The sequence below is a fragment of the Bubalus kerabau genome, chromosome 12 (assembly GCF_029407905.1).
Source record: "Bubalus kerabau isolate K-KA32 ecotype Philippines breed swamp buffalo chromosome 12, PCC_UOA_SB_1v2, whole genome shotgun sequence".
Lineage (NCBI taxonomy): Eukaryota > Metazoa > Chordata > Mammalia > Artiodactyla > Bovidae > Bubalus > Bubalus kerabau.
The window spans coordinates 65,884,763-65,904,337 of record NC_073635.1 but is presented as its reverse complement, the minus strand read 5'-3'; positions in this window follow the sequence as shown (position 1 = coordinate 65,904,337).

Sequence of the window (19,575 nt, the reverse complement as noted above, 5' to 3'; positions counted from 1 at the left end):
AGTTGACTTGAATCCAGGGGCAATCTGAAAATCAAGTTCAAGCTCTTCAGCCTTGCATTCCTTTCTCAATATGAACTTTAAAACACTTTTTTTTTCTTTTTAAATAGTGAAGCATGAGTGTGTAATATTAGGAAAGAAACTGGCCAGCTTTAAGTGAAAATGAAATGGAAAGCAATTAATTTCTCTTAACATGAATGAAGGTTGTTCTAAATGCCTACAGAGGGGATTTCATGTATGAAAATTTACCAGAACAGTAAATCCTCTTCTCTAAATAAGCAATCATAGTGTTAATCCTTCTGCCTTTTCAATGTTTATATTTATATTTTTAAACATTTGTTCTTAAAAGTTGGTATTTTCTACCATTGTATATTTCTACCATTGTATATAATCTACCATGGTATATTATATTCTCTCTGCCTCTCCTCTCTCTCTATATATATGTGCTAAGTCATTTCAGCCCTGTTTGACTCTTTGTGACCCCGTGGACTGCAACCTTCCAGGCACCTCTGAACATGGGATTCTACAGGCAAGAATACTGGAGTGGGTTGCCATGCCCTCCTCTAGGGGATCTTCCCAATCCAGGGATTGAACCCACATCTCTTATGTCTCCTGCATCTACAAGCAGGTTCTTTACCACTAGCACCAGCTGGGAGGCCCATATATGTTTATGGGCTTCCTTTGTAGCTCAACAGGAGACCTCAGTTCAATTCCTGGGTCAGAAAGTTTCCCTGGAGAAGGGATAGGCTACCCATTCCAGTATTCTTGGGCTTTCCTGGTGGCTCAGACAGTAAAGAATCTGCCTGCAATGCGGGAGACCTGGGTTTGATCCCTGGGTTGGGAAAATCCCCTGGAGGAGGACATGGCAACCCTCTCCAGTATTCTTGCTTGGAGAATCCCCATGGACAGAGGAGCCTGGCGGGCTACAGTCCATGGGGTCACAAAGAGTCGGACATGACTGAGCAACTAAGCACACACATATATACACATATACATAAAACATTATTTATTCATAAACTAACTGAGAATCACTGCCCTAAACCCTCTTTACTTGCCTATAAATCTTTCAGTTCTCCAGCATTTGGAAAGGAAGTATAAGCAGTAGAATAACGTGCAACCACAGAGGCTTTTAGTCAAAGCCTAGTCGAAGCCTTGCCTAAACCTGACTGGCTGTTTGCGCCTCAGTGTCTTCTCTCTGTAGCATGGGAACCATAGCAGAACTTAAAAGACAGGGCTATTGGGAGGATTATGTGCAATGAGAAATGTCAATATTACTCTCCCTATGGAGGAACTTTAGGATTTGAGCCTTCTAAATCAATCCCTTTGCTGATGTTTGAGTAAAAGACAGACTTTTTCGAGGAAGAGAAAGTCGCTCAGTCATGTCTGTCTCTCTATGACCCCATGGATTATAAAGTCTATGGAATTCTCTAGGTCAGAATACTGGAGTGGGTAACCTTTCCCTTCTCCAGGGGATCTTCGCAACCCAAGGATCAAACCCAAGTATCCGGCATTGCAGGTGGATACTTTACCAGCTGAGTCACAAGGGAAGCCCCTTTTTGGGTTAAATTTCAGCCCTCTCTCTTTGAGTCAGTAAGCTAGGGCTTGACATAAGCCCTGCTCAGCTGACCCCCCTGTTCTGTGTCAGGTAAAAACTGCACCTCTTGCAAAGACAGTTTTGCCTCCAGTGTGTGGTAGCAATGAGAGAGACTGAGAAAGTCAAACAAAGATCTAGTGAATGAGGCTACTGAAAAATCGCTGAAGTGATGTACATCAGAAAATGCATGATGGCACCATGTGTAATACAATTTTCAAGTTCAGTTTTTTCCCCCTCTGTAGTTATTGTTACCAAGGCAGTTGCCCCAGAACCATACCTCTCCCTCACATTGTTGTTTATTGTTCAGTCGTGATCATGCCAGGACTTCAGCAAGTCAGGCTTCCCTGTCCTTCACCATCTCCCGGAATTTGCTCAAACTAATGTCCATTGGGTCAGTGATGCCATCCAACCATTTCATTCTCTGTCACCCCCTTCTCTTCCTACCCTCAATCTTTCCCAGCAGCAGGGTCTTTTCCAATGAGTTGGCTCTTTGCATCTGGTTCCGAAGTATTGGAGTTTCAACTTCAGCATCAGTCCTTCCAATGAATATTCAAGGTTGATTTCCTCTAGGATTGACTGGTTGGATCTCCTTGCAGTCCAAGGGACTCTCAAGAGTCTTCAACACCACAGTTCAAAAGAATCAACTCTTTGGTCCTCAACCTTTTTTATTGTCCAACTCTCACATCCATACATGATTACTGGAAAAACCATAGCTTTACTGTACTTTGACTCAAGGTCAAAGTAGACCTTAGTCTTATTATACACTCATTGTGATACATTAGTTAAACGACATACCCAAAGTGCCATGACAGTTGATGAGTGCCATGACAACAACCAGAAAAGTCCATACAAGGACAAAAAAGGAGAGATGCATCAGTTCTGGGTCCAAAACACACACCTGTTCTTGAAATACTCATGAATATTCTGCTCACTCTTTCCAGTGTTTCCCCTTTTTATCTTGATCCTCCTTTATATTTAGTGTCTCCACCCAAATTGGGTTGACAAGTTGATTTGTGAATTAGGTTCTCACTTCTCTATTCTTTGGCCTTTTAATAAAGCCTATGCTGTTTCTCTCCCCATGGAGAGGGAAAATGGCATAGTTACCCACTTTAAGGCACACTGAAGCCTGGGATATAAGCCTTTATTATGGAGCTATTTTGGGCTTCCCAGGTGACTTAGTGGGTAAAGAATCCACCTGCAATGCAGGAGATAGGTGAGTTCGATCCCTGGGTTCAGAATATACCCTGGAGGAGGCCGTGGCAATACACTCCAGTATTCTTGCTTGGAAAATCCCAAGGACAGAGGAGCCTGGACATCTACAGTTCGTAAGATTGCAAAGAGTGGGATGTGACTAACTCATGCACAGATGTATTTTAGTCCTTTATGAGTTTTTGCTATTTTAGCATTTATCTAAGGATAAATAAAGAAATAATCATCTTACTATTTGGTCCATTAAAAATGTACATGTGTACAAATTAAGAATTCAGAACTTAAAAAGAAGCACGCAGGCAACAAATCAACACATGCATGCAAACAATTTCTTCAGTATTTCCAGACCTTATTGAGCTTTATTTTGTCTGTTCCTAGTGAAAAAATGTCCCAGGTATATTATTCAACTGTTGTAATGTTTGCATTCCTGTAACAGGCAGAAAGTGTCATTTGATAAATATTTCCATGTAGGGATAATTATAATTCATATCTGTTTGTTATCAAAAATGAAAAGTAAGAAAAATTCCTCCAATAAGCACAAAAGACATTGTTAGTAAGTAACGTGACAATTTCAGCAACGTACTAATGTTTATCAAATGTTCATTGAATACATAACAAAATATATCCTTAATTAGTTGAGACTGGAGTTAGTAAGATTTATATATTTCTTGGTTTGAAATTCTATACTTTTAAAAAAGCATTTTTCTGTTATTAATGAAATAAATCCTAATAAGTCATTAAAAAAAAAAAAGCCTATGCTGTTCCAGTCTCAGCATTGATTTTGCTGTTGGCTGGGTAAATTCAACCAAAAAAGGAATCTCTCCAGGACAGGGGGCCTCAGCCTAAGCTAGAACCCCAGTTGGAGGTATGGTTGATGAATTTAGTAACATTATGACCATGGACAGTCCTTTTTATGTGGGCATGAGACTTATATATGGATTGTGTAGATTTCTTTCTTCTGTATCTTTTAGGAAATCAACTTCTTTTTTAGCCATCAGAGGGACATGAGTTTGAGCAAGCTCCGGAAGTTGGTGATGGACAGGGAAGCCTGGCGTGCTGCAGTCCATGGGGTCACAAAGTGTTGGACACGACTGAGCGATTGAACTGACTGACTGAAGAGTAATTAAGGAAATCGAAAAAGAAACACTCAAATGTTTTAAATAAATATTCTGTCAACTTAAATCTTCTATACTTAGCATGTATTGGAGTATTTATAGTTTTAAAACACTTTTAAAATTACTTTAGACAATGTTTTTTAAAATGACTTTTTAAAAATTTGCTTTGGGGATGATTATAGCCATTGGGTGGAGCCAGCAATTAAAGAGGATTTGACACTTCAAAAAATAAAACACTTTTGGCATGTGAAAAGTCATTTACAATCACACCTCAAACTTCAGCTGTTAATATTAACAGCCGAAAGGGTCGTTACACACTTATAAAGGAAGTTTCACTAAATATAGTCGGCATTAAGGAGATGTGTTGACAAGAAGAATTGAAAATAAAACCTCAAGACAACTTTTTGATTTAAAATTCTATTTTTTGAGCGTGAATGTCATTTTTGAGGAAACTTACATTTTATTGCAACATTATAAAGAAATGAGAAAATAAGCCAAAGAAAATGCTATTTAGCTGGATAGTCTTAAATAGGCACATAAGCTTCATCCTGTTCACCCTGTTCATCTATTCAGGAGACTTCCTTACCCCCGTTGATTGCAATATATTATGTTTTTTAACTGAATTACAGGAAAATGATTTTGTCCTGATAAATAATTTGGATTTTCTTTACTATAACACAAAGGGTTAATATTCTTATAAATATTAAACCAAAACATTTACATTTCTTACTGAAAACATGTCTCCCTTCAGGTCAAGGACATAGGGGAAGGCAGTTTTGGTCTCTTTACTGAAAATGATAGCCTTGCAAACCCAGTTATTTTCATGAGAGGGTTTTCCTAATTTATTTATATCTTCTATAAGCATATTAAACCTGGAGGCCTTGAACTTGGGTTTTCCACAGAGAAGATAATCTTTCCAATGTACAGACACAGTAAGCTCTCCTAAATGTTATACTTTTTAAGGTCCATAGGAGTCAAATAACCATTATTTTTTTCATTGTGCTAGAGAATAGCAACATTCACACCATGACATTTGAATCTTTAAAAGAAGTTTAAATTCATCTCGATATAAACTGAGTGATTTCATTCCTTTCCTCAAATCTGTGCACTGAGGAATCCGGGAATCAACTGCAATGCCACTGGATTTTAGATTCAAGATATTGGACAAGTCACTTAAACTTCTCAGCATTGATAGAAGCATAAAATGATGCCAAAGTATAGTAAACATGACATGAAGAGCCTTGGCTTAAGGTAGTAGCTGTGGAGATGGGGAGAGTGGATATTATAGGCCCTATAACATGCATGCTCCAAAAGGGCATATTCTGGAAGTAGAGTATGACAGGAGGAGAAACAGGAAAATCAAGGACAGCTATAAGTTTTTTGGCATGCAATTGGGTAGTCTGTGATACCATTTGCTGAACTGAGGAAATTTAAGGAGGAAGAAAATGATGCCATGAGGAAAATGTTCAGAGCCACCTGGCCAACCTCAGGTGCTGATGGTGTCCATTTCTTCAAATGTGATGACTTAGGAACTGAGTAAACCTGCCTCTTCCTTCCTCCTTTCAAGACGTCATTCACCTTCTAGTTCATGCCTAGAACTTTATGCAAAAACTTGAATCTTGATCCTTAACATATGTCTAGAGCTCCATATCTGCAATTCTAAGATCCATTAGCTTGAAAAACTAGAAGGTTTGCATAACTCGTCTGGTGACAAAACTCATCTGATGTGATCTCATCTGGTGGCAGATTCAAGCTTGAATTTAATTGAGGCCATTTTATAACTTTCATCCCTCTTGGTATTGCAATTCCTACATTTTAGTGCAGAAATATTGGTGCTTCCCTGATGGCTCAGATGGTAGAAAATCCACCTGCAATGCAGGAGACCCGGGTTTGATCCCTGGGTAGGGAAGATCTCCTAGAGAAGGGGATGGCTGCCCTACCCAGTATTCTTGCCTGGAGAGTTCCATGAACAGAGGAGCCTGGCAGGCTACAGTCCATGGGGTCGCAAAGAGTCAAGTATGACTGAGTGACTGAGCACAAAAGCTAAAAATAAATTATCTCTATAAGGGTACTTAGGGCTTCCCTGGTAGCTCAGATGATAATCTGCCTGCAATGCAGGAGACCCAGGTTCAATCCCATGGTCAGAAAGAGCCCCTGGAGAAGGGAATAGCAACCCACTCTATTTTTTCTTGCCTGGAGAATTCCATGTACAGAGGAGCCTGGCAGGCTACAGTCCATGGGGTCACAAAAAGCTGGACACACTGAGGAGAAGTACTAAAACATCTGATTACAGGGTGCTGCTCTAGATCCTATTGGATTACATAGGATATGATACAAATATGGTCTTTTCTTTATAAAATTAAAAGAAATTGAGAATTCTGACACACATCTGTCCAAAGGCATTAGAGAATGGATTGTAGAGCTGGTATTCCTAAACTTCAAGTTGGATAGTACTTTATTACATGTTTTATTATTTGATTAAAAAAAATGTTGGATCCTGAGAGAAGAAGGTATTTACAAGGTACACTCTGCCCAGGGAAGAAGTTGGGAGAACAAACCTTGCTGACATTATAATCTCTTTAGATCCAAGCATGAAGAACAATGTAGGGGACTCCAAAATAATGGATTTTGAGGGCAGAAAGGTCAGTATTCTTATGAAACAAAAAGTCACATAGACATGTTAAACAGGTTACATTAATCAGCAGTTGTTTCACTGTAATAAATAAAGAATTATGTCAAAACTCAAATTGTTTTGCTCACATTAACAAGGAACAGCTTGAACACATAATGCCATTAATTCTAAATTATACATTTTCCACCTTTTAGCTTTTATGAAATGGGCATGTATCTCACAATGGATGTAATCTCAAAATGGACCCTGATCAGGTAGAAGGGATGATGTATTATTGCTTAAGTGTACTCAACCTTGATTGTTGTTTCTGGCAGCATGATGGGAAAAAGAAACCCTCAATGTCTCAATCATAAACTATCTAAGGGCTTTAATATGACAGTATCTTAGTCCACTCAACCTGCTGTAACAAAAATACCATAGGCTGTGTGGCTTATAAGCAACAGAAACTAATTTCTCAGAGTTCTGGAGGCTTCCAAGTCCATGATCAAGGCATGAGCAGATTTGGTGTCGGGTAAAGAACGCATTCCTGGTTCATAGATGGTCCCCTTCTTGCTGTGTCTTCACATGGTGGAAGAGGCAAGGGAGCTGAGGTCTGTTTTCCAAGGGCACTAATTTTATTCATGAGGGTGCCACCCTCATGACCTACTCACCTCCCAAAGTCCCCACCTTCAAATACCACCACATTAAGGATTAGGCTTCAATATATGAACTGTGGTCAGACATAAACATTAAGTTTTAGAATAAGGTCATAATCGTTACCTGAAATCCTTCATGGTCAGTATTCAGTTGGGATTAAGAAAGCACCATCATCAAAACTTGCAGGATGTCAGAAACTTGAAAGAAAACCTCAAAGGCAATTACTGGGACATATTTTAAGAGTATAACCAGTTTTCTGGATGGCACAAAGGTTGATAGTTCATAGTTAGTTAGTTCAGTCGTTCAGTTGTGTCCGATTCTTTGCGACTCCGCGGACTGCAGCACACCAGGCTTCCCTGCCCATCACCAACTCCTGGAGCTTGCTCAAACTCATGTCCATTGAGTCGGTGATGCCATCCATCACCTCGTCCTCTGTCATCCCCTTCTCCTGCCTTCAATCTTTCCCAGCATCAGGGTCTTTTCCAGTGAGTCAGTTCTTCACATCAGATGGCCAAAAGATTGGAGTTTGAGCTTTAGCATTAGTCCTTCCAATGAATATTCAGGACTGATTTCCTTTAGGATGGACTGGTTGGATCTTCTTGCAGTCCAAGGGGCTCTCAAGAGTCTTCTCCAACACCAGAGTTCAAAAGCATCAATTCTTCTGTGCTCAGCTTTCTTTATAATCCAACTCTCACATCCATGCATGACTACTGGAAAAACCATAGCTTTGACTAGACAGACCTTTGTCAGCAAAGTAATGTCTCTGCTTTTCAATATGTTATCTAGGTTGGTCATAGCTTTTCCTCCAAGGAGCAAGCATCTCTTAATTTCATGATTGCAGTCACCATCTGCAGGTGATTTTGGAGCCCACGAAAATAAAATCTGTCACTGTTTCCATTGTTTCCCTATCTATTTGCCATGAAGTGATGGAATCAGATGCCATGGTCTTAGTTTCTTGAATGCTGAGTTTTAAGCCAGCTTTTTCTCTCTCCTCTTTCACTTTCATCAAGAGGCTCTTTAGTTCTCTTCACTTTCTCCCATAAAGGTGGTATCATCTGCGTATCTGAGGTTATTGATATTTCTCCCAGCAATCTTGATTCCAGCTTGTGCTTCATCCAGTCTGGCATTTTGCATAATGTACTCTGCATATAAGTTAAATAAGCAGGGTGACAATATGCAGCTTTGACGTAATCCTTTCTCAATTTGGAACCAGTCCATTGTTCCATGTCTAGTTCTAATGGTTGTTTCTTGACCTGCATACAGATTTCTCAGGAGGCAAGTAAGGTGGTCTGCTATTCCCCATCTCTTTCAGAATTTTCCACAGTTTGTTGTGATCCACACAGTCAAAGGCTTTGGCATAATTAATAAAGCAGAAATAGATGTTTTTCTGGTTTTCTCCTGCTTTTTCGATGATCCAACGGATGTTGGCAATTTTTTTGTGTGTGTGATAAAAAAATTTATTTGAAGTCCACCAATTCCTTTAATTTTTTCCTCTCAATGAAAATTAAAGCTGCTACTTTTATTTTTATTTATTTTATAAAATATAAATTTATTTATTTTAATTGGAGGCTAATTACTTTACAATATTGTATTGGTTTTCCATACATCAACATGAATCCACCATGGGTGTACACGTGTTCCCCATCCTGAACCCCCCCTCCCACCTCCCTCCCCATACCATCCCTCTGGGTCATCCCAGTGCACCAGCCCCAAGCATCCTGTATCCTGGATCGAACCTGGACTGGCGATTCATTTCATATATTATATTATACATGTTTCAATGCCATTGTCCCAAATCATCCCACCCTCTCCTTCTCCCACAGAGTCCAAAAGACTGTATCCAAAAGTCTACAATCAGTAAATGCTGGAGAGGGTATGGAGAAAAGGGAACCCTCTTACACTGTTGGTGGGAATGCAAACTAGTATGGAGAACAGTGTGGAGATTCCTTAAAAAACTGGAAATAGAACTGCCTTATGACCCAGCAATCCTACTACTGGGCATACACACCAAGGAAACCAGAATTGAAAGAGACACATGTACCCCAATGTTCATCGCAGCACTGTTTATAATAGCCAGGAAGCCATGGAAGCAACCTAGATGTCCATCAGCAGATGAATGGATAAGAAAGCTGTGGTACATATACACAATGGAGTATTACCCAGCCATTAAAAAGAATACATTTGAATCAGTTCTAATGAGGTGGATGAAACTGGAGCCTATTATACAGAGTGAAGTAAGCCAGAAAGAAAAACACCAATACAGTATTCTAACGCATATATATGGAATTTAGAAAGCTGGTAATGATAACCCTGTATGCAAGACAGCAAAAGAGACACAGATGTTGACAATTTGATCTCTGGTTTGGTTCCTCTGCTTTTTCTAAATCCAGCTTGAACATGTGGAAGTTCACGGTTCATGTACTGTTGAAGCCTGGCTTGGAGATTGTGAGGATTACGTTACTAGTGTGTGAGATGAGTGCAATTAAGTGGTAGTTTGGGCATTCTTTGGCATTGGAATGAAAACTGACCTTTTTCAGTCCTGTGGCCACTGCTGAGTTTTCCAAATTTGCTGGCATATTGAGTGCAGCACTTTCACAGCATCATCTTCTAGAATTTGAAATAGCTCAACTGAAATTCCATCATCTGCACTAGCTTTGTTTGTAGTGATACTTCTTAAGGTCCACTTGACTTCACACTCCAGGATGTCTGGCTCTAGGTGAGTGATCACACCATCGTGATTACCTTGGTACTGAAGATCTTTTTTGTACAGTTCTTCTGTGTTTTCTTGCCAACTCTTCTTAATATCTTCTGCTTCTGTTAGGTCCATACCATTTCTGTCCTTTATTGTGCCCATCTTTGCATGCGATATTCCCTTGGTATCTCTAATCTTCTTGAAGAGATCTCTCGTCTTTCCCATTCTATTGTTTTCCTCTATTTCTTTGCATTGATTGCTGAGGAAGGTTTTCTTATATCTCCTTGCTATTCTTTGGAACTCTGCATTCAAATGCTTGTATCTTTCCTTTTCTCCTTTGCCTTTTGCTTCTCCTCTCTTCACAGCTATTTCTAAGGCCTCCTCAAACAACCAGTTTGCCTTTTGGCATTTCTTTTCCTTGGGGATAATCTTGATCGCTGTCTCCTGTACAATGTCACAAACCTCCGTCCATAGTTCTTCAGGCATTCTGTCTATCAGACCTAATCCCTTGAATCTATTTGTCACTTCCACTGTATAATCATGAGGGATTTGATTTAGGTCATACCTGAATTAGTCTAGTGGTTTTTCCTACTTTCTTCAATTTAAGTCTGAATTTGGCAATAAGGAGATCATGGTCTGAGCCATAGTCAGCTCCTGGTTTTGTTTTTGCTGACTGTATAGATCTTCTCCATCTTTAGCTGCAAAGAATATAATGAATCTGATTTCAGTTTTGACCATCTGGTGATGTCCACGTGTAGAGTCTTCTCTTGGATTGTTGGAAGAGGGTGTTTGCTAAGACCAGTGCATTCCCTTGGCAAAGCTCTATTAGCCTTTGCCCTGCTTCATTCTGTACTCCAAGGCCAAATTTGCCTGTCACTCCAGGTATTTCTTTAATAATTAGCAAAATAACTATATTGGTGTATTCATTCTTTTTACCATGTTATATAAATTACCACAAATTTCTCAAGGTAAAAGCATATAAACATTCAGTATTAGATGTAATAATGAAGTAATACTTTGATTAATTATTTTTAAATACAGTAACAAAGATCCATAGATTGATTATATTGAAATGTCCTGAAATAGTAAGTACTTAGACAGGTAGCATGCAATATACAACTTAAATCTCTGAAAATAATTTGAATCTTTGTGAACTATGTGTTCTTTTGTTTGAATATATTGTATGAAATGTTAAATAATGCATATTAAGAAAATGATCAAATCCTTGACAAATGCTGTTAATAAGCACAGAAATATGGTAAAAGAGTATAGTAAAAGGTGAAAGTGAAACAGAATTCTTATTGATCTCTAGTCTTTCCCATTCTATTGTTTCCTCTATTTTATGACAAAACAGAGGTTATCTATAACTGTTTGTGGGAAGTGATTCAAAAGAGTAAGTTCTGGTGAATAAGTTATGGTTCCTTTACCAATTCTTTTTATATTCTATTTTCCTTTTTTATGAGTGCAAAAGAGACCGATATGAAAATACTATATGCATATGTAATAATTTACATTTTTATGTGAACCATTTCTAAAGTCTCATTTGAATTTGTTGCAATACTGCTTCTACTTTATATTTTGTTGTTATTTTTTTGCCCTAGGGCATGTGGGATCTTAGTGCCTTGATCAGGGTTAGAACCCACATCCCTGCATTAGAAGTCAAGGTGGACTGCCAAAGAAGTCCCAGCATATTATTTCAACAAACATAAAATAAAAATTCTAGTTATAAGAAAGCATTATCAGGTTGATTCACATTGTTGTACAGCAGAAACTAACTCAACATTTTAAAGCAATTACATAAAAAAACCTCAATTTAATTGGCTGATTAAAAAAAAATAGCTCTATGAACCAGGGGCACATTTCAAAATTGATGTCTTTTATTTGATGAAATACGAATCTCCTTTATAGAAAAAAGCTAAAAGGACTCGGAGATAGACAGATGACTGTGCAAAAGGCAAAGATTGCAGTCTCAGGTTATACTTCTACTCTGCTTTTTTTCTGAACTCAGGTTCATGTATTACTTTCCCTCTGGCCTTTTCCTGGCACTCTGCTCTCATGCTTAAGAGGAGTATCCACTTCATTAATTTCCAGCATTTCCAGCACATAAACCTTTGAGTACCGGTCAAAGACTGGACTTACGGCCACAAGCAACTTAAGTGCATGTTTTTTCTCAATGATGGCATACGTCTCAAAAGGTTAGGCTTCATTTTCATGAATCTTAACCTAATGCAAAATTAACTTTGAATTTGTATTCCTTGAGTCTATCCTGCCTACCAGCTTTTTCTCTTAAATTCTCATTACTAAAGAAGAGTATGAGCTCATTTGTAAAGTTTTTTTTTTTAATTTATTCTTTAACTGAAGGATAATTGCTTCACAGAATTTTGTTGTTTTCTGCCAAATATCAACATGAATCAGCCATAGGTATACATATGTCCCCTTGTAAAGGTTTTTGATATGCAAAATTGTATACCTATGCAAACAGGAGACAGGGGATGCCATGGAAAAGAAATGCAAAAAAGCAAAATGGCTGTCTGAGGAGGCCTTACAAATAGCTGTGAAAAGAAGAGAAGCGAAAAGCAAAGGAGAAAGGAAAGATATAAACATCTGAATGCAGAGTTCCAAAGAACAGCAAGGAGAGATAAGAAAGCCTTCCTCAGCGGTCAGTGCAAAGAAGTAGAGGAAAACAACAGAATGGGTAAGACTAGAGATCTCTTCAAGAAAATTAGAGATACCAAGGGAACATTTCATGAAAAGACAGGCTCGATAAAGGACAGAAATGCTACGGACCTAACAGAAGCAGAAGATATTAAGAAGAGGTGAAAAGAATACACAGAAGAACTGTACAAAAAATATCTTCAGTACCAAGGTAATCACGATGGTGTGATCACTCACCTAGAGCCAGACATCCTGGAATGTGAAGTCAAGTGGGCCTTAGAAAGCATCAGTACGAACAAAGCTAGTGGAGGTGATGGAATTCCAGTTGAGCTATTTCAAATCCTGAAAGATGATGCTGTGAAAGTGCTGCACTCAATATGCCAGCAAATTTGGAAAACTCAGCAGTGGCCACAGGACTGGAAAAGGTCAGTTTTCATTCCAATCCCAAAGAAAGGCAATGCCAAAGAATGCTCAAACTACCGCACAATTGCACTCATCTCACACGCTAGTAAAGTAATGCTCAAAATTCTCCAAGCCAGGCTTCAGCAATATGTGAACCATGAACTTGCAGATGTTCAAGCTGGTTTTAGAAAAGGCAGAGGAACCAGAGACAAAATTGCCAACATTTGCTGGATCATGGAAAAAGCAAGAGAGTTCCAGAAAAACATCTATTTCTGCTTGATTGACTATGCCAAAGCCTTTGACTGTGTGGATCACAATAAACTGTGGAAAATTCTGAAAGAGATGGGAAGACCAGACCACCTGACCTGCCTCTTGAGAAATCCGTATGCAGGTCAGGAAGCAACAGTTAGAACTGGACATGGAACAACAGAATGGTTCCAAATAGGAAAAGGAGTTCGTCAAGGCGTATTTAACTTATATGCAGAGTACATCATGAGAAATGCTGGGCTGGAAGAAATAGAAGCTGGAATCAAGATTGCTGGGAGAAATATCAATAACCTCAGACATGCAGATGATGCCACCCTTATGGCAGAAAGTGAAGAGGAACTAAAAAGCCTCTTGATGAAGGTGAAAGTGGAGAGTGAAAAAGTTGGCTTAAAGCTCAACATTCAGAAAACAAAGATCATGGCATCTTGTCCCATCACTTCATGGGAAATAGATGGGGAAACAGTGGAAACAGTGTCAGACTTTATTTTTCTGGGCTCCAAAATCACTGCAGATGGTAACTGCAGCCATGAAATTAAAAGATGCTTACTCCTTGGAAGGAAAGTTATGACCAACCTAGATAGCATATTCAAAAGCAGAGATATTACTTTGCCAACAAAGGTTTGTCTAGTCAAGGCTATGGTTTTTCCTGTGGACATGTATGCATGTGAGAGTTGGACTGTGAAGAAGGCTGAGCGCCTAAGAATTGATGCTTTTGAACTGTGGTGTTGGAGAAGACTCTTGAGAGTCTCTTGGACTGCAAGGACATCCAACCAGTCCATTCTGAAGGAGATCAGTCCTGGGATTTCTTTGGAAGGAATGATGCTAAAGCTGAAACTCCAGTACTTTGGCCACCTCATGGAAGAGTTGACTCATTGGAAAAGACTCTGATGCTGGGAGGGATTGGGGGCAGGAGGAGAAGGGGACGATAGAGAATGAGATGGCTGGATGGCATCACTGACTCGATGGATGTGAGTCTGGGTGAACTCCGGGGGTTGGTGGTGGACAGGGGGGCCTGGCGTGCTGCAATTCATGGGATCGCAAAGAGTCGGACACGACTGAGCGACTGAACTGAACTGAACTGAATGCAAAAAAAAAAATGCACATTGTATGAAATGTTAAATTTTCAGCTTTTAGCCAAAACGCATTAAATGACAAAATTCATTTTATATTTACTCTTCCTAAAATGTCACAGTGACCACTAGGACATTGGTTTTCAGATCCTTCTAATTTGTCTTTTATAGTCCAAATGATATTTTATCCATTGAGTCCAGTTCAAATGTGCTAATGTGATTAAAAGAAACACAAATATTAATTCCAAAAGTGTTGGAAAGTAAAGTTTGTTGATATTTTTTGTATTTTTGATGTTGCTATAAAGCATATTATGTTAGTAAACTACGTGCAGTAGTGGCTGAGTGAAGAAGGTAAGACCCAGACTATCTGGGTATGAATGCCAACTCTACTACTGTTAAACTCATTTTAGCAAGGTACTTTTCAAAGTTCCAGAGTATTCTTATGTGCAAATTGGAGGATGATAAGATGATGTTACTATTTTATAGTGTTGTTGTGAGGATCAAATTGAATTTGTACATGTAAGCCCCTTAAGAGTGGTACCTGTTACATAATTAATAATCAATGAATGTTCATTACTGCTACTAATTTTAAAACATGTCTTTTATATGTTGCTCTGTCTCATAGTGACAATTACTTCTCAAATTTCTTTCCCTTGGGTCTTTTAAGTCTTTAGCTTATTTCATTACGTCAGTTTCTTTCAGGTCAACTGTTTTCTTATTTTCTAAGTGTAGCTCTTTTCTTTCTTACATGAACCAACTTAGCTTTTGTAGGCACAATTCTCTACCCATTATTGCAGATAGCCCAATAAAATTCTGCTGCTGCTGCTGCTGTTGCTTCAGTCGTGTCTGACTCTGTGTGACCCCACACGAGGCAGCCCACCAGGCTCCACTGTCCCTGGGATTCTCCAGGCAAGAACACTGGAGTGGGTTACCATTTTCTTCTCCAATGCATGAAAGTGAAAAGTGAAAAGTGAAAGTAAGTCGCTCAGTAAGTGTCCGACTCTTCGTGGACCCATGGACTGCAGCCCACCAGGCTCTTCCATCCATGGGATTTTCCAGGCAAGAGTACTGGAGTGGGTTGCCATTGCCTTCTCCAAATAAAAGTGTAGAGCCCAGTAAAATTTGGAGCAGGTAAATAAAGTATCTTTCTAAGAAACAGAAGTGACTGGTACATGAGTATCTGGTGGGGAGGAAGGAGACTTATATAGAAGACTTATAAAAAATATAGAGGACTATATTTTTTATTTTATAATGTGTCCATTTTTTGTGCATATTTTGTGTATGTTCTTGTGGGAATTTTTAAATTCTATTTGTAAAAGTTGTATAAATATATAAAATAGGACATGAAGTAATTTAGTATCTCAGCCAACAATGGAAAATATATGCTGACATTTATTTTTAACAATTAATGGAATGAAATTTAATGGGTCAAGTCTGGACTGGAAAGCAGGGTGTGTTATTGATTTCTCATTGAGCCTGCCAAAGCACTCTTTTTTTCTTGTTGAGTGAAGTGGGGTAACACATTTAGAAATGACCTACAGGAACATTTTGAGGTTCATTGTCCTCAAATTAATTTCTCTACTTTAAGAACATGACAAAAATATACATATCTTTTGGTAATATCACACCCTATATACAATGGTATGCTGGTAAATGCTTAACTGCTGCACCCCGACACCCATCCTCCCCCCACCCCAAAAAGGAAGATTTGGGGAGAGATATTAGTAGGATATCATTATAGGATATTTCCACCATAAACATTGTAAATAACCTCAAGAGCATAGATAATACGAAAATCCATTAAAGTGATGAATTTAAGTATTTACTGCCTTTGATTTTGATGTAATTATTTAATTTTAAATTTATATGATTAAATATTTGATAATGGCTATGTTTAGTGACTGACTTTCAAACTTCCTGAAAATTAAAGAATTGATGCTTATAAGCTTATAGGAGCAGGCTTTAAGAATAGCACTTCCATATGTATATATGCTAGTTGATGTTGCCCTTTATAACATAATAACATAGGTTAAAGATATTGGAACTTAACCTCCTGTCATATCCCTTCCTTCTTTCTTGCATTCCTTCCTTCTTTCTATAGGTTTTCGCAGATTTGCTGCAGACATCAAGGACTTAAATGGGCAGATATCAGTTTGGACAAATTATCAAGTTACTCATTTATGGTGTTGACATGGGGACTGAAATAAGAAGGCTATTATTTCAATTAGGATTTTACAATATATACTTTCCTTGTATATCATGACATAGCATATCTGCCAATGTATCTAGATAGACTAGAGGACCTATCTTTGTTTCTATAAAAAACATGTTGAATGCTATGGAAAGAATTAAGAAAGGTGAGTCACTGGAAAAGGGTCTCTAGGACTTCGCTGGTGGTCCAGTGGTTAAGAATGCACTTCCAGTGCAGGGGCATGGGTTCAATCCCTGGTTGGAGAACTAAAATTCCACGTGTCTCAAAGCATGGCCAAAAAATAAAACAAAAAATTTTTAAAAGGTTTCTAGGTATGAGCAAGAGCTGTGAAGGATAGATATAAGGAGGACCAGCTGACAGTTTCTGTATCTGATTGGGCTACTAGCTGCTGCTTTAAGTTCTTGGACCCCTTTACAGAAATAAAACTGGAAATTTTAGATAATGAACTTCTGATTGTGGAGAATACTAATCTGTTTATAATCAAAGCAAATAGCCATATGTAAAGAGAGGCAAACCAATGTGCTTTTATGTTAAAATAAAAATAATTTTAATTACCTCTAATGATTATTTGCTTGAACTGTTTTTTCTCTCTCTCTCTTTTTTTGCCACTAACTGACAAACTACTGCTCTAAACTCAGTGAATAACATGGCTTCAATTATATTCACACTTATCATTTCCAAAATTTATAGACAGAGAGTAAGAATGTTGTAAATCAACCAGATAATTAACAGCTTTAGATGTTTCTCTCCATACAATTAAATTTGACTAAATTCAATAGGAAAAAAAAAATCAGCATAGCTAGTTCATCTCTTTTGTTGAAATTATTACACAGTTTATTTATTTTAGACTCAATTTTCTAATTCCTAACAGTTCTTGTTTACTTTTTGTTATGTAGTCCAGGCATAATAGGTACTTCTAAAGGTGAAAAAAATCCAAACTCTCTTTATCACAAAAGTCTTTGTACAGAAACAAACACACAGACTTAGAGAATGGTCTTATGGCTTCCAGAGAAGAATAACAGGGGAAGAGATTGTCAGGGAGTTTGGAATCGACCTGTACATACTGCTGTATTTAAAATGGATAACCGACAGGGACCTACTGTATAGCACAGGGAGCTCTGCTCAATGTTATGTGCCTGCCTGGGTGGGAGGGGAGTTGGAGGAGAATGGATCCATGTATACATATGGCAGAGTCCCTTTGCTGTCCACCTGAAACTATCACAACATTGTTAATTGGCTATAATCCAATATAAAATAAAAAGTTAAAAAAAGGAATAAAAAATTAAATTTCTCTAGACCTGCAATATTTTATAATTGACATTTCCTGGGTTACTATGTAACCTATAGCATTATTAAAAATAACTTCTTTAAAAAAAAACCAACTAAAGTCTTTGTAATGAATGGGACTTTATAGATGCTTCTAAGATAAGTGTGTATGTGTGTCTTTGCACAAAATAACTATTCAAGGATTCTTGTGAAAATTAATATTAAATTTGTTAAAGTCAGAAATTCTAAAATGTAGTTCTTTGTTTAGCTGTAAATCAATCTATAGAGTTCAAATTAGAGGAGTTTAATGATACTTTAAAGACATCTTTAATGATTGGTGCTATTTATAACTTAAAGACTAGTAAATGTTTTAAACCAAATTTTCATTTGACATAGTCAAACATACTTTTAAAGTAATTTGATTTTTTGACTGACCAACATTCAAATGCTCAAGTAGTACACTTATTAAAATTATTAAAATATTTATTGTAAGTTCCATTAAATGTCCAATACTTTTCATTATTATTTCATTTACACTTCCAACTTTAAATTATGGGTTGAAATAAATTATTCAGCAAGGCATATTAAATTGAAATCATAAAGCTGTTCCTCTAATAGGGCAAATTCTCTGGAACATTACAAATTATAGAAACTAAAAGCCCAGATATCTTAATGTGTGTGTGCTAAGTCCCTTCAGTCATGTACAACTCTTTGTGACCCCATGGACTGCAGCCCGACAGTCTCCTCAGTCCATAGGATTCTCCAGGCAAGAATACTGGAGTGGGTTGCTATGCCCTCCTCTAGGGGATCTTTCTGACCCAGGGATCCAACCTGCATCTCTTATGTCCCCTGCATTGGCAGGTGGGTTCTTTACCACTGAGCCACTTGGGAAGCCCAGATATCTTAGTACAAAGATATTGTCTCCTGAGAAATCTGTATGTGGGTCAAGAAGCGATAGTTGGAACCCTGTATGGAACAGCTGATTGGTTCAAGATTGAGAAGGAGTATGGCAGGATGTCTGCTGTCACCTTGTTTGTTTAATCTATAGGCTGAGCACATCATCAGAAATGCCGTCTGGATGAGTTACAAGCTTGAATCAAGATAGGCAGGAGAAATATCAACAACCTCAGATATGCAGATATTACTCTAATGGGCAGAAAGCAAAGAGGAACTAAAGAGCAGAATGAAGGGAAGGAAGGAAAGGAGTGAAAGAGCTGGATTAAAACTAAATATTAAAAAAACTAATATCATGGCATCTGGCCCCATTACTTCATGGGAAATAGAAGGGGGAAAGGTGGAAGTGGTGATGGATTTCCTCTTCTTGGGCTCTAAAATCACCGCAGATGGGGACTGCAGCCATGAAGTCAGGAGATTATTGCTTCTTGGCAGGAAAGTGATGACAAACCTGGATAGTGTGTTGAAAAGCAGAGACATTACTTTGCCAACAAAGGTCTGTATAGTCAAGGTTATGGTCTTCTCAGTGGTCAGGTACAGTTGTGAGAGCTGGACTGTAAAGAAAGCAGAACACCAAAGAATTGATGCCTTCAAACTGTGGTGCTGGAAAAGACTCCTGAAAGTCCCTTGGACTGTAAGGAGAGCAAGCCAGTCAATCTTCAGGGAAATCAACCCTGAATACTCGTTGGAAGGACTAATGCTGAAGCTTCAGTATTTTGGTCGTCTGATGCGAATAGCCAACTTATTGGCAAAGTTCCTGATGCTGGGAAAGATAGAGGGCAGAAGGAGAAGAGGGCGTCAGAGGATGAGGTAGCTGGGTGGCATCACTGATGCAATGGACATGAACTTGGGCAAACATCGGGAGATGATGAGG